The sequence below is a fragment of the Hemitrygon akajei genome, chromosome 30 (genome assembly GCF_048418815.1).
Source record: "Hemitrygon akajei chromosome 30, sHemAka1.3, whole genome shotgun sequence".
Lineage (NCBI taxonomy): Eukaryota > Metazoa > Chordata > Chondrichthyes > Myliobatiformes > Dasyatidae > Hemitrygon > Hemitrygon akajei.
Window position 1 is genome coordinate 28,691,638 of NC_133153.1, and position 21,186 is coordinate 28,712,823.

Consider the following 21,186-nt stretch of genomic DNA (forward strand, 5'->3'; position numbering starts at 1 on the left):
GCGTTTAGTGTCCTTCCTCCTTCCCTTTCTCCCATGACGCATTGTCCTCTCCTATCAAATTCCCAAGTTTTTCAGCCCTTTAACTCTCCCACCTATCACCTTCCAGTTCCTTACTTCATCCCCCCTCCCCCACCCACCCGTCTGCCCTTTCACCTGGTCCGACCTATCCCCTGCCTGATAGTACTCCTTCCCCTTCCCCACCTTCTTATTCTGGCTTCTTCCCCCTTCCTTTCCATTCCTGATGAGGAGTCTTTGCCCAAAAATTTGACTGTTTATTCCTCTCCAGAGGTGCTGCCTGACTTGCTGAGTTTCTCCATTTTGTGTGTATTGCTCTGGAATGGGAAAGAATTCTTCCCTCTGAATGCACCACAGATAGCCTGGCCCAAGGGCAGGTTCCCTGCTCCTGATCACTGCCAAGTGAGACTTGGAGGAGAGGTGGCATTTGCATTTGCATCATCATCTAAGGTATGTGATGATGAGAAGAGAGTGTGTGACAACCTGGTCAATGAGCAGCTGTCACCCAGGCAATAAAGTGGTGGCTGCTTACAGCTATGGGTGGGGCAGTGGTCCAGCTGGTATAGCTGTTGGCACACAGTTCCAGTGACCAGGGTCCTGCTGTTCTGTCTGTGTACAGTTTGCATGCTCTCCCCATAAATTTGTGAGATTATTTCCATATTCCAAAGAAGTGCAAGCAGGTCGCTAAATTGTCCATTATAAATTGCCGAAAGTCAGTAGCTAAGTGGAGGAATCTAGCAGACCATTGCTGGGAATAGGGAGGAAAACAATGGGACTATTTTCGGATTTGTGTCGATAAGTGTTTGTTGTCTGGCATGAGTTGCATGAGACAAAGGGGCTGTTTCTGTGAAATTGACTCTATTGCCTGACTGACTGTTGCTCACTGACCAAGCCATGACACGCCCTCTTCTCATCATCACAAACTTTAGAACGGGCTAAAGTTCGGCAAATGCAAACTGTCTTCCAAGTCTCACTTGTCGGTGATCAGGAGCAGGGAACCTTCCCGAAGGCCAAGCAGCCTGTGGTGTATCCAGAAGGAAGATTTTTCATTCTCTGTTCCAGAGCAAATCACACAAAATATTGTTGACTTCAGCCCCAGTCACCACCTTCAGCAGACACCAGACACTTGCCATCTAGGACATGTTCTCTTTTTGTTACTGCCATCAGGGAGTCTGAGGACCCACACTAAATGCTTTACAGAGCATCTTCTCCTCCACCATCAGATTTTTGAATGGCCCATGAACACTACCACACTATTTCTCTTCAGCACTATTTATTATATTTTTATTTGTATCTACAGCTACCACAATGCAAAAAAAAATGTATACAGCGCTGTGCAACAGTCTTAGGCTCATATCTACAGCTAGGGTGACTAATACTTTTGCACGGTGTTTAGTGATTTTATGTATTGCACCATACTGCGGCCGCAAAATAAGCAAATTTCATGACATATGTGAGTGATGATAAACCTGATTCTGATATGAGTCTTTATAGTGGACTGAGAGTGGGAAGGGGGCAGGGAGAGGGGAGTCATGGTTGGGAAAAGGGGAAGGGAGCGGGAAGCACCAGAGAGACATTCTGTAATGATCAATAAACCAATTGTTTGGAATCAAATGACCGTGCCTGGTGTCTCGGGGATGGGTGTGTCTGCACTTGCTCCCCACCTTCTATGCCACCTCTCCCACACCCATAGAACAATACAGCACAGAAACAGGCCTTTTGGCCCTTCTTGGCTGTGCCGAACCATTTTTCTGCCTAGTCCCACTGGCCTGCACCTGGACCATATCCCTCCATACACCTCTCATCCATGTACCTGTCCAAGTTTTTCTTAAATGTCAAAAGTGAGCCCGCATTTACCACTTCATCTGGCAGCTCATTCCACACTCCCACCACTCTCTGTGTGAAGAATTCCCTTCTAATGTTCCCTTTAAACTTTTCCCACTTCACCCTTAACCCAAGTCCTCTGTTTTTTTTTCTCCCCTAACCCCAGCGGAAAAAGCCTACTTGCATTCACTCTATCTATACCCATCATAATTTTATATACCTCTATCAAATCTCCCCTCATTTTTCTACGCTCCAGGGAATAAAGTCCTAACCTATTCAACCTTTCTCTGTAACTCAGTTTCTCAAGTCCCGGCAACATCCTTGTAAACCTTCTCTGCACTCTTTCAACCTTATTAGAACCATAGAACCATAGAACATTACAGCACAGAAACAGGCCTTTCGGCCCTTCTTGGCTGTGCCAAACCATTTTTCTGCCTAGTCCCACTGACCTGCACCTGGATCATATCCCTCCATACACCTCTCATCCATGTACCTGTCCAAGTTTTTCTTAAATGTTAAAAGTGAGCCCGCATTTATGACTTCATCACTACCCCTCCTGCAGCACTTCACACTAGTCATTTCCAGAATCTATTGCTCCCACCAGATTTACAAACTCGCTCTCTGCTCCATATTGAAATTGTGGAAACTGTGCAAAAGTCTTCAGCACTTTAGCTATATATATATGCCTAAGACTTTTGCACAGTTCTGTAACCAGTGACCCACTTTATTAGGTACACCTGTACCCGTGCTTGATATTGCAAATATCTATCAGCCAATCATGTGGTAGCAACTCAATGCATGAAAGCATGCAGACATGATCAAGAGGTTCAGTTGATATTCAGACCAAACTTCAGAATGGAGAAGAAATATGATCTAAGTGACTTTGGCCATGGAATGATTTTTGGTGCCAGATCAGGTGATTTGAGTATTTCAGAAAATGCTGAGATCCTAGGATTTTCACATTCACACAGTCTCTAGAGTTAACAGAGAACGGTGAGAGAAACAAACAAAAAGCATCCAGTGAATGGTAGTTCTGTGGGTGAAAACACCTTGTAAATGAGAGAGGTCAGAGGAGAATGGTCAGACTGGATCAAGCTGGCAGGAAAGTGGTAGCAACTCAAATAACCACACTTTACAACAGTATTGTGCAGAAGAGCGTCACTGAATGCACAACACGTCAAGTCCTGAAGTGGATGAGCTACAGAAGCAGAAGACCACACACTCCTGTACCTGACAAAGCAACCACTGAGTGTATGTCAGTGTCAGTAAAGAACAGACTTATTTCAAGGTGAGCTACTAGGCCAATACAGGAGAAATGGGGACTCACATCGCACTCACCCATGGGCTCAGTGTGTGATGGTCAGCTGTCAGCTTCTGTAGCAAACAGAATGGGAAGGTGTAAGGAGGAAGAGAGTGCTGATCAGAAATAGAAGCAGAGACACACAAGACCATCTAGGTATAGAAAAGGTTGAGTTACAATTTATACTCTTGAAATCTTGCCACTGTAGCTTGTTCCCAGCTATGCACTGTTTCAATCCTTTTTATGTGATAAGGTTAACCATCAGAAAAATACAGTGTCCATTGCTTAGCAAGAACAAACTGAATCGATTTGACATACCTATTCTAGGTTACTTTGACTGCTTATCAGGATCTGCTAGCCTTAACACCTACAAAACCTAACTGAAGTTCTTGGTCAGACAGAGAATAGAGCTTCATTCAGCGGATTCAGGGTTGTGGGTGAGTGAGGCTAGACAGAAATGCACAAGAAAAGCAGCAACGTTTTTAAAAAAAAATTGAGAGCACTGCTGGAGAACTGGCACAAAGAGGCAGAAACCCTGCCTTTAAATGAACTTGCCTTTTGCCAGCGGTTCAGAAGAGAGCCAGCAGGTCAGAGCCTCCTCGCTGGGCAGCTCCTCTCCTACCTCCGCGTCTGCACAGTGGACCCAAGATGGACATAATGCACTGGAAGTCAGATGCCTGTATACGTAACCTCTAACTTTGCATCAGGTCTTGCCACTGGGTTCAGAGGTGGTTTCTGATTAAACATTGCTGAGAGGCCAGATATGTTTATAGCAAATCATGAGAACAGGATATTTTGTAGATTGAACCTAGGAATTCTGCCCTGAAGAAGGGTCTCAGGTGAAACATCGACTATCTATTCCCTTCTTTAGACTTTTCCTGGCCAGCTGAACTCCTCCAGCATTTTGTGTGCATTGCTTTCAATTTCCAGCTTCGGCAGTCTTCCTCGTGCTTAGATTCCACAGATGCTGAAAACCCAGAGGAAAAAAACACACACACACACACACACACACACACACACACACACACACACACACACACACACACACACACACACACACACACACACACACACACACACACACACACACACACACACACACACACACACACACACACACACACACACACACACACACCAGCAGAGGTCAGGCAGCATCTATGGAGAAGAATAATAGTTGATATTTTGGGCTGAGACACTCCGTCAGGGGTCAGAGCAAGAAATCACAGATTTCATAGCAAGCCAGCTTTGGCTGGTATATCTGCTGGGTCACCATTCATGGAGCTTAGCGGTTATCGTAACGCTTTACAGGGCCAGTGACCTGGGTTCAATTCTGGCCGCTGCCTGTGAGGAGTTTGTGCATTGTTTCCATGACTGCGTGAGTTTCCTCTGGGTGCTCTGGTTTCCTCCCACAGTCCAAAGCTGTATGAGTTAGTAGATGAATTGGTCACACGGATGTAATTGGGCAGCGCAGTCTCACTGGGCCAGGAGGGCTTGTTGCCATGCTGTACCTCTAAAATAAAATTCTGCGAATAAATGTAAATGTAAGTAATGGCTTGTGATTTTAATTTAATTACTATTTAGATTTTTAATTAACTTACACTTGCTAAATGCACTTTAATTATTTTTTCGATGCTTTGAATACAATTTTTAATTAAACATAAGAAGTTTTTAAATATCCCACATGCTGTTTAAAAGGGCACTGACAGCTCAAGCCTCCAGAGTGGTGTACTACTAGGGTCTGCCACCAGAGGCTCCACTGTCTCTCACTGGCTGGTTGAAGCTGCAGCACGCCTTGAGGATATTCCTCATAATCTCCTCGTTGGCCATGTGAGAGCAGCTGGGGGAGTGCTGCGATGATTATTCTGAAGGTGTGAGAATTGCATATCCAGCTTGTCAGATGCACTGTGCTTCAATTAAACAAATGGCGAGGTGATTCCGGCCTGGTCTGCCGTGACAACCCACAGGAGAGTTTACAGGCTCAATTGTGTCACACGGGCATAAAGAGAAGCTGCTCTCTGGGTTGGGAGGCAGCATAATGCATAGAGGAAGCAGCCCACAGAACGTCAATCATGCTGACAGACTGTTAGCAAGCACATCTTAAGAAATCCCTGAATTTATGTGGGCAGCCTAAATGCTAAATGGGATTGACATGATGCAAACAAGAGGATATTAAAAGCAATGGTCTGGGAACCCTAACATGCTCTCTGTTACCGTCAGGCTATACTTCATGTGTACACCCATTAAATCACCAGCTCTATATCTGTCTCTGACAGCCAGTGGCTCTGCTGCTCCGATCTTCATTGGTAAATCCAGATCAAATTCATTTCTTATCGTTCCACCCTTACTCAAAGACATTTTTATAAACCAGCTCACAATTAGTGAGCCAAAAGTATTCAATCCTTTCTTCATTGCACTTTAACTCCTTAAGAAAAAGCACAAGAGATTCTGCAGATGCTGGAAACCCAGAGCAACGCACACAGAACTCAGCAGGTCCTGATGAAGGGCCTCGGCCCGAAACGTCAGGTCTCTCGTCCTCGCCATAGATGCTGCCCGACTTTCTCCAGCATTTTGTGCGTATAGCTGCTTAACAACAATGCCTCCTCCATGACAATCAGAATCAGAATCAAAATCAGGTTTAATATCACTGGTATACTGGCATATGTCATGAAATGTGTTGTTTTGCGGAGGCAGTACAGTGAAATGCATAAAAGATTCTAAATTACAATAAGAATATAAATACTTTTATGCTTTGCACTGTACTGAGGCTGCAAAACAACAAATTTCACAACATATGTCAGTGTTAATAAACCTGAGAGGCTGGTGATGAAACATTTCAACTCCTGCCTGAGAAGTGATTTGGATCTGCTCCAATTTGCCTACCGTCACAACAGGTCCTCAGCAGATGCCATTTCATTGGCTCTTCACCCAACCCTGGAACATGTGGTCAGTGAAGGTGCATACATCAGGATGCTCTTCATTGAATATAGCTCATCTTCCAGTACTATCATTCCCTTAAAACTAATCAGCAAGCTTCACGAGCTTGGCCTCAATATCTCCTCGTACAACTCGATCCTCAATTTCCTCACTTGCAGACTCCAGTCAGTTTGGATTGCCAACAACATCTTCTCCACAATCTCCATCAGCACAGGTGAACAACAAAACTGTGTGTTTTGTTTTTTGCTCTACTCACTTTACACTTACGACTGTGAGGCTAAACACAGCTCTAATGCCATATTTAAATTTGCAGGTGACACCTCAGTCGTTAGATGAATCAATGGTGGTGACAAATCAGCATATAGGAGGGAGATTGAAAACCTGGCTGAGTAGTGCCACTACAACAACTTCTCACTCTATTTCAATAAGACCTGAGAGCTAATTATTGACTTCAGAAGGAAGAAACTGGAGGTCCATGAGCCAGTTCTCATCAGGGGATCAGAGGTGGAGAGGGTCAACAACTGTAACTTCTTCAGTGTTATCATTTCAGAGGCTCTGTCCTGGGCCCAGCACATAAATGCCTTTATGAAAAAAATTATGAAGTGCCTCAAATTTCTTAGAGTTTATGAAGATTTGACATATCACCCTTTGACAATATATTGACAGGTTGCATCACAGCCTGGTATGGGAATACCAGAAAGACAGTTTGTTGGATTTTTCACATTGGTTGTTTGTCTACTCTGTTGGGGGTGGTCTTTCATTGATCCTATTGTGTTTCTTGTACTTACTGTGAATGTCCACAAGAAAATGAATCTCAGGGTTGTATATGATGGCATATATGTTCTGTGCTAATAAATTTACTCTGAATTTTGATATCCATTATCAACCATCTAGAATAACATTAGCATTAATGCTATCTCCTGCCAGGATTTGAATTGCTGGTTTCTCACACCATGCTATGATTTTTGCAGGTTCTACCCTAATCTCTGTCTCCTCCTCGTGTACCACTTTCTGCTGGTGACCCACCTTGATTCCTGCCATTCGCTGGTGTTCCACCCTGTTCCCTCCCTCCTTCTGTAAATGCACCTTGCCCCATACCCCTGTCTACTCCTGGTTATGCACATTGTCTTTCCTAGTCCGTGCCTCTGAGTGAAGCCAGATCATCCATTCTAGTGATTCTGATTGAGAGATAAATACTGGCCAAGCGCAACAGAGAATTTTCCACTCTACATCATAGACATGACCTGTGATCCTGAGAAAGCAGATGTGGTCTCAGTTCAATACCCTCAATATCTCAAAAAGGTAACTCCAGAAGAGTCTCTCTCAGTACTGTACAAGTGTCAGCTTATATCTTTGTGGTCAGAACTTCGACAGGCTGCTGCTGCAAGAAGGCAATTTAGCTGAGTTTATAGAACATTGATCTCTACAACTCAATTAGAACCATGTCAGGGTTCTTTCACTTTTACTGTTAACTTCCCACATATCCATAATACATCTTAGGCCTTCCCTTGGGGTTGATGAGGACTTGTTCCCACTCCATTTCTGAGGAGTGGAAGACGCCTGTATGAGAATCCTTTTAAGGTAGGTTGATCACTAAACACTAGGTAACAAATGGTCCTGACAGAAAGTGATCTCAGTCCAATCATAAGGAGGTCCAAGACAACTGGAGACCAAATAGAGTTCACTCACCTACACACACACACATGCAGATGATGACCACACACAACACGGTCACAAAACATGACATTACCCACACTCTGTTCCTCAGTCCATCTTCCTACTATCTCATCCTGGTCCCTTTCCTCCTCCAAACCCTCCAACACTCCTCCAGCCCAGTCCTCCTTCTCCTCTGTCTTGCCTTCTCCCCTTTCAACTCCCTGTGGCTTAGTTGCTTTTCCCTATTTTGCTTGATCCCTCTTCCTTTCCCTCTGAAGTCCTCCAATCCCCCCCTTCCACCACCACTCTCCCCCTCCAAGGATGAGGCTGCTCATTGACCATTGTTCCACCTGACTTGAGGAAGTACTTCAGGTCCAATTGCCCACTGGATGACAGAGAGATCCCACCAACCTATCGAATGCTGAGCACAGGCTCCAGTTGCCCAGGTTAACATTTATCTTGCAACTGTTGGATTGAGGTATAGAATTAGGAATAGATGGGCCAAAGAGCCTATTTCTATGCTGCAGTGCTCCACAATTTCAATTGTATTATTTTTCTAATAGCTTAACTTTAATATGCTTATAATTTTTATACAATTATCTATATATGGTTAGTGTTAAGTGAATTTTCAGTGACTATAGTGTAGCTGATACTGTATTTTCTAGAAGCTTAGTTTTCTGCAGCAGGTGTCACCTCTCTTGAATCTGGTTACTTCATAGATGACATCTCATCAAAGGAGTATAATCGTCTGCGGGTGACATGACTGCAAACTTGTTTTTCTTTGTTCTTTGTTCTCACAACACAATAAACACACATAACTACCCAGCTTTATGCCTCATTCTTGACTTCTGAAGAACCTCCGAATCAATATCACCAGACCCAACACAACCAAATAATTAATGCAACTCAGTATGACTTTCCGAACGGTAACACACAGAGAAAGGACATTCATCTCATGCGGGCATTTGTACCCAACTGGACACATTATCCTGTTTCTATTTTGCTGTTTTCAAAGTCATTACATTACAACGGTGATTGGATTTGCCTGAAGATGTGGAAGGTACTATAGAAAGGAAATGTCTTCCTGCTTAGCTCAGAAACATGATCTGCAGAAGCTATGAGAACCAATAGCAGCAGTGGCTGAAAAGAATGAACCTGCTGCCTGTCCATATTCTGACTCAGGATAAAATTCCTCGGTAGAGATCGTAAACAGCACCAAATTTCTTGGTGTTCACCTGATGGAGAATCTCACCTGGTCCCTCAACACCAGCTCCATAGCAATGAAAGCCCAGCAGCATCTCTACTTCCAGCAAAGGCTGAGGAAAGTCCATCTCCCACCCCCTATCCTCATCACATTCTACAGGGGTTGTATTGTGAGCATCCTGAGCAGCTGCATCACTGCCTGGTTCGGAAATTGCACCATCTCGGATCGCAAGACCCTGCAGCGGATAGTGAGGTCAGCTGAGAAGAGCATCGGGGTCTCTCTTCCCGCCATCACGGACATTTACACTACACGCTGCATCCGCAAAGGAAGCAGCATTATGAAAGACCCCACGCACCCCTCATCCAATCTCTTCTCCCTCCTGCCATCTGGGAAAAGGCACCGAAGCATTCGGGCTCTCACGGCCAGACTATGTAACAGTTTCTTCCCCTAAGCTATCAGAGTCCTCAATACCCGAAGCCTGGACTGACACCTTGCCCTACTGTCCTGTTTATTATTTATTGTAATGCCTGCACTGTTTTTGTGCACTTTATGTAGTTCTGTGTAGGTCTGTAGTCTAGTGTAGCTTTCTCTGTGTGTTTTTTTTTACATAGTTCAGTCTAGTTTTTGTACTGTGTCATGTAACACCATGGTCCTGAAAAACATTGTCTCATTTTTACTATGTACTGTACCAGCAGTTATGGTCAAAGTGACAATAAAAGTGACTTGACTCGACTTGACGTGAAATCCTGAGCCTATTTGAGCCCAGAATCATATATTCCCTCTTAGATTTAATTATAGGATTTAAGACCAATCATGATAACCCACAGAATTGCCCCTGAAAAGGTTGTGGTGAGGAGCTCTCTGGAATTGTTGCAATGTTTCTGATAAAGCTGTTCCCCAGAGCCGTTGGTGAGGGGGTTCCACCTATGTCCAAATGTTCGCAGCTTAGCTTTTGTATTTTCCTGAAATGTTGTTGCATCCTGCATACTTTAAATTTCCAACATTTTATAGATGGATTGCCTCTGAATTGTAATAGGAGGCTTCGATGCAGAGTAATCCGTTGCCAGAGATAATTTCTGAAGAAGTTAAACAAGAGAGACCAATATTAGATTACACAACGCCTAAACGAAACTGCCGTTGTCTCTCTGAAGGAGCTTGTGCACATTAAGTTGACTTTGACGAGGAGTAATCCATCACACTGACACATTGTGTCCACATCAGAGTGTGAGCTCTCAAAATATTCTGGTCTATTGGCAACCCTGAGGAACATGGTATTGAATAGAATCATATCTAAATAGAAGAATATATTTCAGCCCACTGAGTTTGCTCTGCTATTCTCTCATATCTGAATTAGACCATAAGAGCATTTAAAACATTGAAGAGAATGCCTGTGTCCTCTGGAGGTTGGAGCAGCCATAGCTGATCACAATAAAGTGTACGGGAAGAGGCTCCACTCGTGAACTTTGAGAGGCTGTTTCCCTTGGCTGGAGAGTTGAAATTCTCAGGATAAGGGGTCAGATCAATTAGGACTTAGGTGAAGTGCAACGTCTTCACAAAAAAATTTTGAGCATCTTTTAGAACTATAGAACATTACAGCACAGGAACAGGCCTTTTGGCCCTTCTTGGCTGTGCCGAACCGTTTTTCCACCTAGTCCCACTGACCTGCACCTTGCCCCTATCCCCCCATACACCTCTCATCCATGTACCTATCCAAGTTTTTCTTAAATGTTAAAAGTGAGCCCACATTTACAACTTCATCTGGCAGCTCATTCCACACTCCCACCACTCTCTGTGTGAAGAAGCTCCCCCGAATGTTCCCTTTAAACTTTTCCCTTTTCAGCCTTAACCTATGTCCTCTGATTTTTTTCTCCCCTAGCCTCAGTGGAAAAAGCCTGCTTGCATTCACTCATCTATACCCATCATAATTTTATATACCCTTATCAAGTCTCCCCTCATTCTTCTACGCTCCAGGGAATAAAGTCCTAACCTATTCAACCTTTCTCTGTAACTCAGTTTCTCAAGTCCCGGCAACATCCTTGTAAACCTTCTCTGCACTCTTTCAACCCTATTAATATCTTTCGAATTATTTAATCCAGTCCCGAAGAAGTGTCTCTGCCCGAAACGTTGACAGTTTATTCATTTCATAGATGGTGTCTGACTTTCTGAGTTCCTCCAGGATTTTGTGTGTGTTGCTCTGGATTTCCAGCATCTGCAGCACTTCTGGTGTTCAGATTTATCTACTGCCGATGCTCACTCACCGAGCAAGCATGAAGCTTGTTGGAAGGCATGTGATATCGGGTAGGGGATAGTGAAGTTGAGGTGGATGACCAGCTGAGATCTTGTTGGATGGAGGACAAGGCCTGATGGACTGTAGGTCCTGTGTCTTGCTGTTCTTTTTTCATTCTTCTTATGCAGTTGCATTACTCCACTCTAGTTTGGTGGTTTCTGAAGTGATTGATAAAGCCACATGTGATCCACGCTCTTCCTCAAATTGTGTAGGAGGTGCCAGACATAGCACATAAATAGATACTTTAATAATCCCAAAGGAAATTACTGTGTCACAGCAGCATTACAAGTGCACAGATATAGAAATATACAAATATTAGAAGAAAAGTAAGAAAAACTAAAAAGATAAGTTACCTCAAACAGTGTAACAGGAAGGGGTTATCACTTCCCCTGCTATAGGCTGACTCATTCTAAAGCATAATGACTGCATATAGCACTCTTTGGAGCAATGCAGTTGTCTTAGTCTACCACTAAAAGTGCTCCTCAGTTGAGCCAAGGTGGCATGCAGAGAGTGAAAACCTTTGTCCAGGTTTGCCAGGATTTTCTAGAGGGTCCTTTCTTCTACCACAGCCTCCAGTGTGTCTAGTTAGACTCCTACAACAGAGCCAGACTTTCTAATCAGTTTATTGAGCCTGTTGGCATCACCCATGTTGATGTCATTGCCCCAGCACACCATTGCATTTAAGATTGTACTGACAACATAGATTGATAGACCATGTGCAGGAGAGGCCTGCATTCTCCAAAGGACCTCAGTCTCCTCAGGAAGTAGAGGCAACTCTGGCCCTTCTTGTTTACCACTCTGTGTTGATGCCTCACTCAAGTCTCTCATCCAGGTGCACCCCCAGGTACTTATAGGTCCTCACTACATCCACATACTCTCCATCAATAGTAACATGGAGCAGTGCAGGCTTAGTCCTCGTAAAGTCCATCACCATCTCCTTTGTTTTTTTGATGTTGAGCTGCAGATGATTCAGCTTGCACCATTTGACAAAGTCCTCCACCAGGGCCCTGTATTCATCCTCCCGCTCTCCCTTTATACACCCAACTATTGCTGATTCATCAGAGAATCTCTACAGATGACATGACTCAAAATAGGTAGGTATTTTGTGAACAAGAGAGGGAAGCTCATTCTATTTTCTTTGGCAGCCCCTCGCAATCAAAGGTGACTTGCTTCCATAATAGATTCTGATATGATCAATGAGGCCAAAGTGGGATGCACAAATAGGGCAGAAGTGTTTAATGGGACAGACAAATTGTGACCCATCTGTGTTTTCTGCCATTTATGCTGGGTTTCCACATGCTCCTGATTCATGGACCCAAGTTTCACAGTGGAATTCCTATTGGCCCTTCCTCACATTGTCTAGTCATGGGCCAAGGAGAACAAGGAGTGTGTCGAGGTGTAGCTCTCTTTCAAAGGGATTCTGTCCATTTGGTAAATCCTCCAGTGCCTCGATACTGGTGATGATGTTCTTGTGGAGGATGCTAATGTTGGGTTGCTTATCTAGATGGTAGACTTGGAGTATTTTGTGGTTTCTATCCAGTACCTGGAATAGTTTGCTGTAAATAGACCAAAACTCTGATGCACCCTGAGGGAACTGATCATCTGTGACCTAATAAACAATGAGCTTTCTGCCAGTTTTGACATCTTGATCTTCAAACATCCTTTTCCTCAGGTGACCAAAGGCTGTGTCGGTGTGCTGATGTCATGGTCCTGGCTGGCATTTCCCTTTCCTCCCTAATTGGTCCTTAATCCCCACACTTGATTCCCAGTCTCTCCCAATTCCTCTCAATCACCAGCATCTGGTTTCCATTAGCCACCAGAGGATAAGTCTCCGACAGCTCCGGTCAGCCCTTGCCAGATTGTTGGGGGGGGGGGGGGAAAGAGAGAGAGAGAGAGAGAGACCTTGCTCCAAGTCTTTAACCCCATATCTCTTCGTAAACCAAATCTCCCAGGTCCTGACTCAGCCTGATCCCGATTCTACACTCTCTACGGAGATCCTGCCTCCGTGTCGGAGTCCTGCACTTGGGTTCATTTTCCTGCCACGTCCCTGCCACAGCTGAAGGCATTGGAAAGTTTAATCAGGTGCTCCTGACAGGAAGTAGATCATGTCTGAATAACACTCTATGTCCACAAATACAAATACTCCAGTACTTCGTTTTCTGAGTCTGAAAACAAGACACTATTGTAACACAATTTTGGCTTTCATCAATGACAAATCTGTATGGTGTTTAAAATAAATATATTAACAAAGTATGTACGTTAACATATACTGCCTTGAGATTCATTTTCCTGCAGGTTTTTACAGGAAAATAAAGAAATACAATGGATTTATGAAAATCTATACATAAACAAATATTGACAAACAACCAATGTGCAAAAGAAGACAAATAGTGCAACTAAAATAATATACAGAGACTTGGAGTTGTAAAGAGTCCTTAAAAATGTATCTGTGGAATCAGTTCAGAGTTGTGGTGACTGAATTATCCACGCCATTTCAGGAGCCTGATGGCTGCACGAAATAACTGTTCCTGAAGCAGGTGATCTGATACAGCAACTTTAATAGACCATAGACCATAGACCATAGGAAGAACAGGCCTATTGGCCCACAATGTGAGTGCCAACTTAACTCAAACATGACACCAAATTAAACCACACATCACCCTACAATTACCTGCTTGTGCCGAAAATGCTGGAATTCCATCCAAAGAAAGAAGCTCAGACAGAAAGTAATATGCCACTGATGCACATAAGGAGATCAAGTTCAATGATAATCCTGTTGGCCAGAGCAGGGGAGGATGAGATAGACAGGTGGAAGGATTTAAGGAGCAAATTGAACAAGTGCAATACAACTTGGGGCATTAGCACTAATGCTTGGAAGGTGATAACTGGGAATCAGCAGGGACAACAGAATTAGAGGAAGACAAGACTTTTGGCGGAGATTACTGAGATAGGTGAGCTTCAAAGGATGGGTACTTCACATTTTATAAGTACTTCTGAATAGGTAGTCAATCTATGTCAGTGAACAGAGAGTGAATGATGAAGAAAATAAATCCTGGTCTGAGTTAGAGCATGGGAAGCAGAGTTCTGGATATATGGAAAAGTTCAGAAGGTTGAAGATAAGAGACAGGCTAGAAAAGTGGTCAATTAACAGTAATCAATTAAGCCCTGGTCTACTTTGTATTCAAATCATTGAAGCGCTGTTTAGAATTCCTGTGATGAACTTCACAAGCACTTAACAGCATTTCTTGAGCCTTAGCTTCTTTGAAAAATGGATATTGAATAGACTCAGCAGATTCGCAGTGGGGAGGATATTTCCTCGGATTAAAGGGTTTACAACGGTTACAGCCTCAAAATGTGGGTTGCACCATTAGAAAGGAAAAGAAAAGTAATTCCTTTATTAGGAGGATGACAGACTTCTATAATTCCCTACCGTAGAGATCTGTGGAGGCTCATTCATAGGCTGCTTTCAAAAATGAGATCAAAGGATTTCAGGATATGAGAGGAGTCAAGGTACACATGGGCCAGTGCAGGAAGATGGAATTGAGGAAGAAGACCAGCAGTGATCTTATTGAATGGCAAAGCAGCTTGAGGGGCCAAATAGCCTATTCCTATTTCTTATATTCCAATGTTCCAGACGGAATGAGAATCAGGGTTATTATCGTTGTCTTATATGATGTGAAATTTACTTTTTTTGTGGTAGCAGTAAAGAGATAAAACTACTAGAAATTACAAAATAAACAAATGGTGCAAATAAAAAAAAGGAGCAATGTGATCATGTTCATGCACGGTTCACAAATCAGCTGGCGGGGGGGGGCGGGAAGAAGCTGTTTATGAATCAATTGAATGTGGATCTACAGGTGCTTGTACTTCCTCCCCGATGGTAGCAACATGAACAGGCTAGCTCCCAGAGAGTGGAGGCTGGATTTTGGGTACTGTCTCTTGAAGATGTCTTTGATGGTGAGGAGAGTTGGGCTCGTGATGGAGCTGTGAGTCTCTAACCCTCTGCAGCTTCTTGTGATCATGTACTTTGGAGCCTCCACACCCGGCTGCGATGCAATCATTCATTCAGAAAGCTCAGCATGGTACTTCTGTTGAAGCCTATAGGAACAAACATAATCTTCACAAGTGCGGCAGAGCTGATGCCATGCCCTCTTCATGACTGCATGAATGTGGTGGGACCAAGATGGATCTTTGGAGATGTTGACACCCAGCTCCTCACTCTTCCCACCACCCCTCAAGGAGGACTGACCTATGATAGATAGATAGATAGATAGATAGATACTTTATTCATCCCCATGGGGAAATTCAACTTTTTTCCAATGTCCCATACACTTGTTGTAGCTAAACTAATTACATACAATACTTAACTCAGTAAAAAATATGATATGCATCTAAATCACTATCTCAAAAAGCATTAATAATAGCTTTTAAAAAGTTCTTAAGTCCTGGCGGTAGAATTGTAAAGCCTAATGGCATTGGGGAGTATTGACCTCTTCATCCCAACTTTCCCTTCCTGAAGTCCACAGTTGGTTCCTTGGTCTTGCTGATGGTGAGTGGGAAGCTGTGACACCACTCAGTCAGCTGATCGATCTCACTCCTGTACGCCTCCTCATTGCTATCTGAGATCTTAACAACAACAGTGGTGTCATCTGCTCAATTTATAAGTGGTGCTTGAACATGTTTAGCCACTCACCGTCACAGTAGAGACAGAACAGAGCAGTAAGTTAAGAATGCATCCTGGATGTTTCAAGGATTCAATCACATCTGAACTGATTCCACAACTTATGGACTCACTTTCAAGGACTTTCTAACTCATGCCCTCGGTACTATTTATTCATGTATTATTAGTGTCCTTGTATTTGCACAGATTGTCTTCTTTTACACATAGATTGTCAGTCTTTGTGTGTAGTCTTTTCACTGATTCTTTGTTTTACAATGAATGCCTGCAAGAGAATGAATCTCAGGAAAGCATACGGTGACATATACTTACTTTGATAATAAATCTACTTTGAACTGCAGCAAGTATCCTTACGACATATCCTGTTTTGCACACTCTTAAACCGGTGCCTATTTGCACCAAATAGTCTGCTCACCATAAGCACAAATTCCAACAATAGAGCTCTTAAACACTGACAGACAAATCATGTAAAAATGTCACTTGCCATATAAACCTGTTGGATTAATTAGAGCCTTTCAAATGACACAGTGTGCTGGTGAATGAATATAACGTGACAGAAATGCTAACGACAAATAATTTAATTAAATACAAAACAAAATGTTATCTTCCCCCATACATCAAAGGACAATTGCAATGTAAAAATGCACACCCCCACTTATTCATATCTGGCCACCTACGTATTTTGAGCACAATTCCGAGCCACATCTTCGGAGCAGAGCATGATTATTCATGAGCCGCACGTTAGCTTCCAAGGCCCTGAGTGCTGAATCCCACTCTGCCCAGGTTAGCTTCTGTGGCTTTAACACAAAAAGGATAATGGCAACAGACAGAGGACAGTGTGTTATCGTTTATCACAAGGCAGTTTTAAAAAAAAACTGCCAGGAGGCAGGGCTTCTAGTGGGCGGACTCCCAACCACTGGAGCGTGAGACAGACAAGGCTGTTAGCAGACAGGACACCTACAATTAAGACACCTAATGGTAACATGTTCATTGTGTTTTATCTATTACAATCACATAGTTCTGGAATTGTTTGGAACGCCTGCCTGCCAGTTCCTGATATCAGGTTACTCCTGGTAAAATGGTGGCGTGCTCAGATGCAGCAGCTACTTGGGGTCCAATCTTGCCTCAGTCGCACATCATTGCGGGGTTCTAGGAACGTCAGGTACTGCAGGACTACACCATCAGGGAGCTGCCCAATAGTGATGGAGCTGGACTTAGCGCGTATCGTTGTTGTGTTGTTGCCTGGACTAGTGTTGTGCTGAGATGGTGCACGATCCAACAAATGGGGTGAGTGATTCAAATGGAGCCAGTGATTATCTTGGATGTTTTTATCAGGATTGTAGGACTGCCCTCAAAACAAGGGCTAAGACTGCCTTGGGTGTTTTTATTGGGACTGCAAGACATTGATGAGACCAATGGACGGGTAGTAGCGTTGCCTAGGTTGTGGAAAGGACTAGACCTCGGCTGCAGGGTTGCCTTGAAAGCAGCCACCCAGGGGAGAGAGCAGGGGTTTCTGCTGGGTTCACCAGAATTGTGCTGGGTTGAGGGGGGGCCCATCCAGTATTCACCTGGTGCTGCCACCTGGTGTTCACTTGGTGCTACCCTCCAGTATTTGCTCAGTGGCAGAACAAACCGAACCAGGACAATCTACAGTCCTGCCACTCGGGGACTTGGGCTATAGTTTTTGAATTCATAACCATATCTGCTATTTTTATGATGTGATATTTGCAGTGTGCTGTGTGTTGTTGGTAACGTTTTTTGCACCCTGGCTACGGAGGAATGCTGTTTGGCTATGTTCATGTATGCTTGAATGATAATTAAATTTGAATTTGGACTTGAACATGTTCCATGATATTCATTGAAATCAAACTACCCCACTTTGAGGAATGTACAGATTGCAGCCATCCAAATTTCCCCAGGGATAAGATCCTACGATATAGGAGCAGAATAAGGCCATTCAGCCCATCGAGTCTGCTCTGCCATTCCATCATTGGCTGATCCCGGATCCCACTCAACCTCATATACCTGCCTTCTCACCATATCCTTTGATACCCTGACTGATCAGGAAACAATCAACTTCCACCTTAAATATACCACTGCAGTATATACCACTGCATACACTAAAATAAATATACTTAAATATACTTAAAATATACCACTGCATATACTAAAATAAATATACTTAAATATACCACTGCAGACTTGGCCACCACTGCAGTCTGTGACAGAGCATTCCACAGATTTACTACTCTCTGGCTAAAAAACATTCCTCCTTACCTTTGTTCGAAAAGGTCACCCCTCAATTCTGAGGCTGTGCCCTCTAGTTCTGGATATCCCCACCATAGGAAACAAGATGCCCACATCCCTGAATATATCAAAACATTCTAGTATAGCCACTGATATTCCATCTTTAACTAACCATGGAAACCCAACTTAGCTGTCGAGCATTAAATAGTCTCAACTATGCTTTGCCTGAAGATGAGAAATCCAACTTCCACCTTAAATGCTGCGTGTGGAGATTCCAGTTCAAAAGAAAGACTGGGCATTTCTGGGTATCTTAGGATATCTAAGGATATCTGCTTATGAAAGAAGTTTCATAAACATCTTCCATTTTAATGTTAGGTAGAAAAATTGAGTTAACAAAGTTTTAATCCCCTGCAGCAGATAGAATCAGCATCCCTTGAGCAGTGGGTTTGCACCTTGAGGATTGCACACACTTTTAGAGCTTAGAACATAGAACATTACAGCACAGGCCCTTCAGCCCACAATATTGTGCCAACCTTTTGGTCCCCTTATCTGAAGAAAGGATACAGTAGCATTGGAACCAATCAATAAGAATTCACCTAACTAATTCCAGGGATAAGAAGATTGTCCTATCAAGGCAGACTGAACAGACTGGGCTGTGTTCCTTGAAGTTTGGAAAAATGAAGGCTTAAGTCCCTTAAAGGGCATGACAGTGTAGATCTTGGGGTGTTTTCACTTGCAGGGTCTTGAACAAACATAGATTCAGGATTAGGGGCCTCAAAGAATCTAAGGTAAATAAGAATTTATTCTCACAGAGAACGGTGAATCTTTGGAATTCTCTGTGAGTTGTGGAGGATAGCTCATTAGAATTATTTAAAGCGGGGTTTTGAAACTAGGGGTCTTGAGGGCTATAGGAAACTGACTCGTAAGTGCTGAAGCCTGGGATAGGTCAGCCATGATCTTATTAAAGGGCAGAGTTGACTTGAGGGGCCAGGTAGCAACTACTATCCTCTTGTACTCTCATGCCCATGGCTCACTAAAGATTACTTTGCATTATTATTTCTATGTCAGAAGATTTTTGGTTCAAGGTGCTAGTCTAACAATCTGAGCCATCATTCTGGGTTTGTACCTATCACCAATTCTGAGGGACTACTGCATTGTTGAATGTGCTGCCCTATGGCTGATACATTACAAAAAAAGAGCCTCCATTTGATTTCCCCATGTTGATGTAAAGGATTCTTGGCTTGAATTTGTTCAAGAACAAGATGTCCTGACCAGTATTTTATCTCAATCACTAACAAAATATCACCATGCTGTTTTGGGAAATTGTGCATAGATCAGTTGCTATGATTTCTGGATTCTAACAATGACTACAATTCAGAATGTGCTTTATTAGGACTGAGACAGCCTGAAAGGGATCTGAATAAATGCGTCTTTCTTTTTAACTGATTGGGATTAAACAGATTTGCCTCTTTGTCTATTCTGAGATACGTACCCAGCACCCAGGCAATCTTTTCTAGCCATTACAAAGACGCCATTAGACTGTTGGATTATTACAGGAATCTCAGGCTAATTTTATCCTGTTCTCCTTCTATAGAAATGAAGAACCCAGGACTGAACATAGAATTTTCATCTTTATTCAGAATTTAGAAAATTTGCTATCAATGGAGTAAGAGATGTGATGGAGCCAAGCATGGGGAAATCGGAAGCTTCCAGAACTAAGATCTCTCTGTGTCTCTTTTCTGACATAATTTTTTCTTAAATGGGCACTCTACATAGAATCCCAGAACTGCATTCCCTGCAAAATCTCACAGTTAAGCTGATTTCATTCTCATTCAAGACCTCAGACATCTTCCCAAGAAGAAGTAACTGAACCCTTGATTTAATTTACACTCTCTGTCGTCAATGGCCCTAGACAAATTTGGCCTTCATGCTTCAGATTATCCTCAGTAGCTCTTTGGTTTACCATCAGCTCACACATGACTGAACGGCCAAACACCCAAATAATCACAATACTAAGTTTACCGATGACAGTGGTGGGGCTCGTCACCCACAATGACGAGACGACCCACAGACAGGAAGTGGAAGAGCTCGAGGCCTGGCACCAGTCAAATAACTTCTTCCTCAATGTCAATAAGACATTAATCCTAGCTTAATCACAGAACAACTTACAATGACTAATTAACCTCGGTATGTCTTTGGACTGTGGGAGGAAACCGGAGCGCCCGGAGGAAACCCACGCGATCACGGGGAGAGTGTACAAACTCCTTACAGGCAGCAGCGGGAATTGAACCCAATTCGCTGGTACTGTAAAGCGTTGTGCTAACCACTACACTAAAGTGATGTGCCAATTTATTGTTGCAAACACAAGGAAATCTGCAGATCCTGGAAATTCAAGCAACACACACAAAATGCTGATGGAACGCAACAGGCCAGGCAGCATCTATAGGAAGTAGCACTGTCGACGTTTTGGGCCGAGACCCTTCATTCCACCAGCATTTTACGTGTGTTGCCAATTTTTTGTGTTTATTGTTATTATTTATTATTTATTTACTGTTATGTATTGTATTTTATTATTATTATTGTGTTGTTTATCTCATTGTGTGCTTTTTTTGGGCTGCTGTAGATTGGCAGTAACAATTATTTTGTTCTCCTTTACTTTTGTGTACATGAAATGGCAATAAACAATCTTGAATCTGGAATAAATCTCCTAATTTCTTAGCAATTGTTGGTAATGTTCCCAGAACAACAGAGAAACCTCTTGTTAAAACATTTGGTTAGTGGACCCATAGGCTTATTCTCACCTGCAGGGTGTCACAGCGTGAAATATTACATCGTAAACATCTTACAGAGGAATAATGAGAAAACGAATAGCAATAGAATTTTCCAGAAAAATATTAATATTCACACACACTATGTTAAGATTACTTTACCACAAATTATGATATGAAAATTATAGATTCACAGGGCTTCATGGTGGAGTAGTGGTTAGCACAACACTCCCTGTATGTTTCCCCCAAATGCCCTGGTTAATGGATAAC

The 21,186-nt window shown here is 43.0% G+C and overlaps 1 protein-coding gene across 2 annotated transcripts in view; it reads right to left on the reverse strand.

Annotated features, from left to right (window-relative positions):
* Nucleotides 1-21,186, reverse strand: part of LOC140718912 (NT-3 growth factor receptor-like) — an 878,600-nt gene that overhangs the window by 91,796 nt on the left and 765,618 nt on the right. The gene's annotated exons all lie outside the window — the stretch shown is intronic.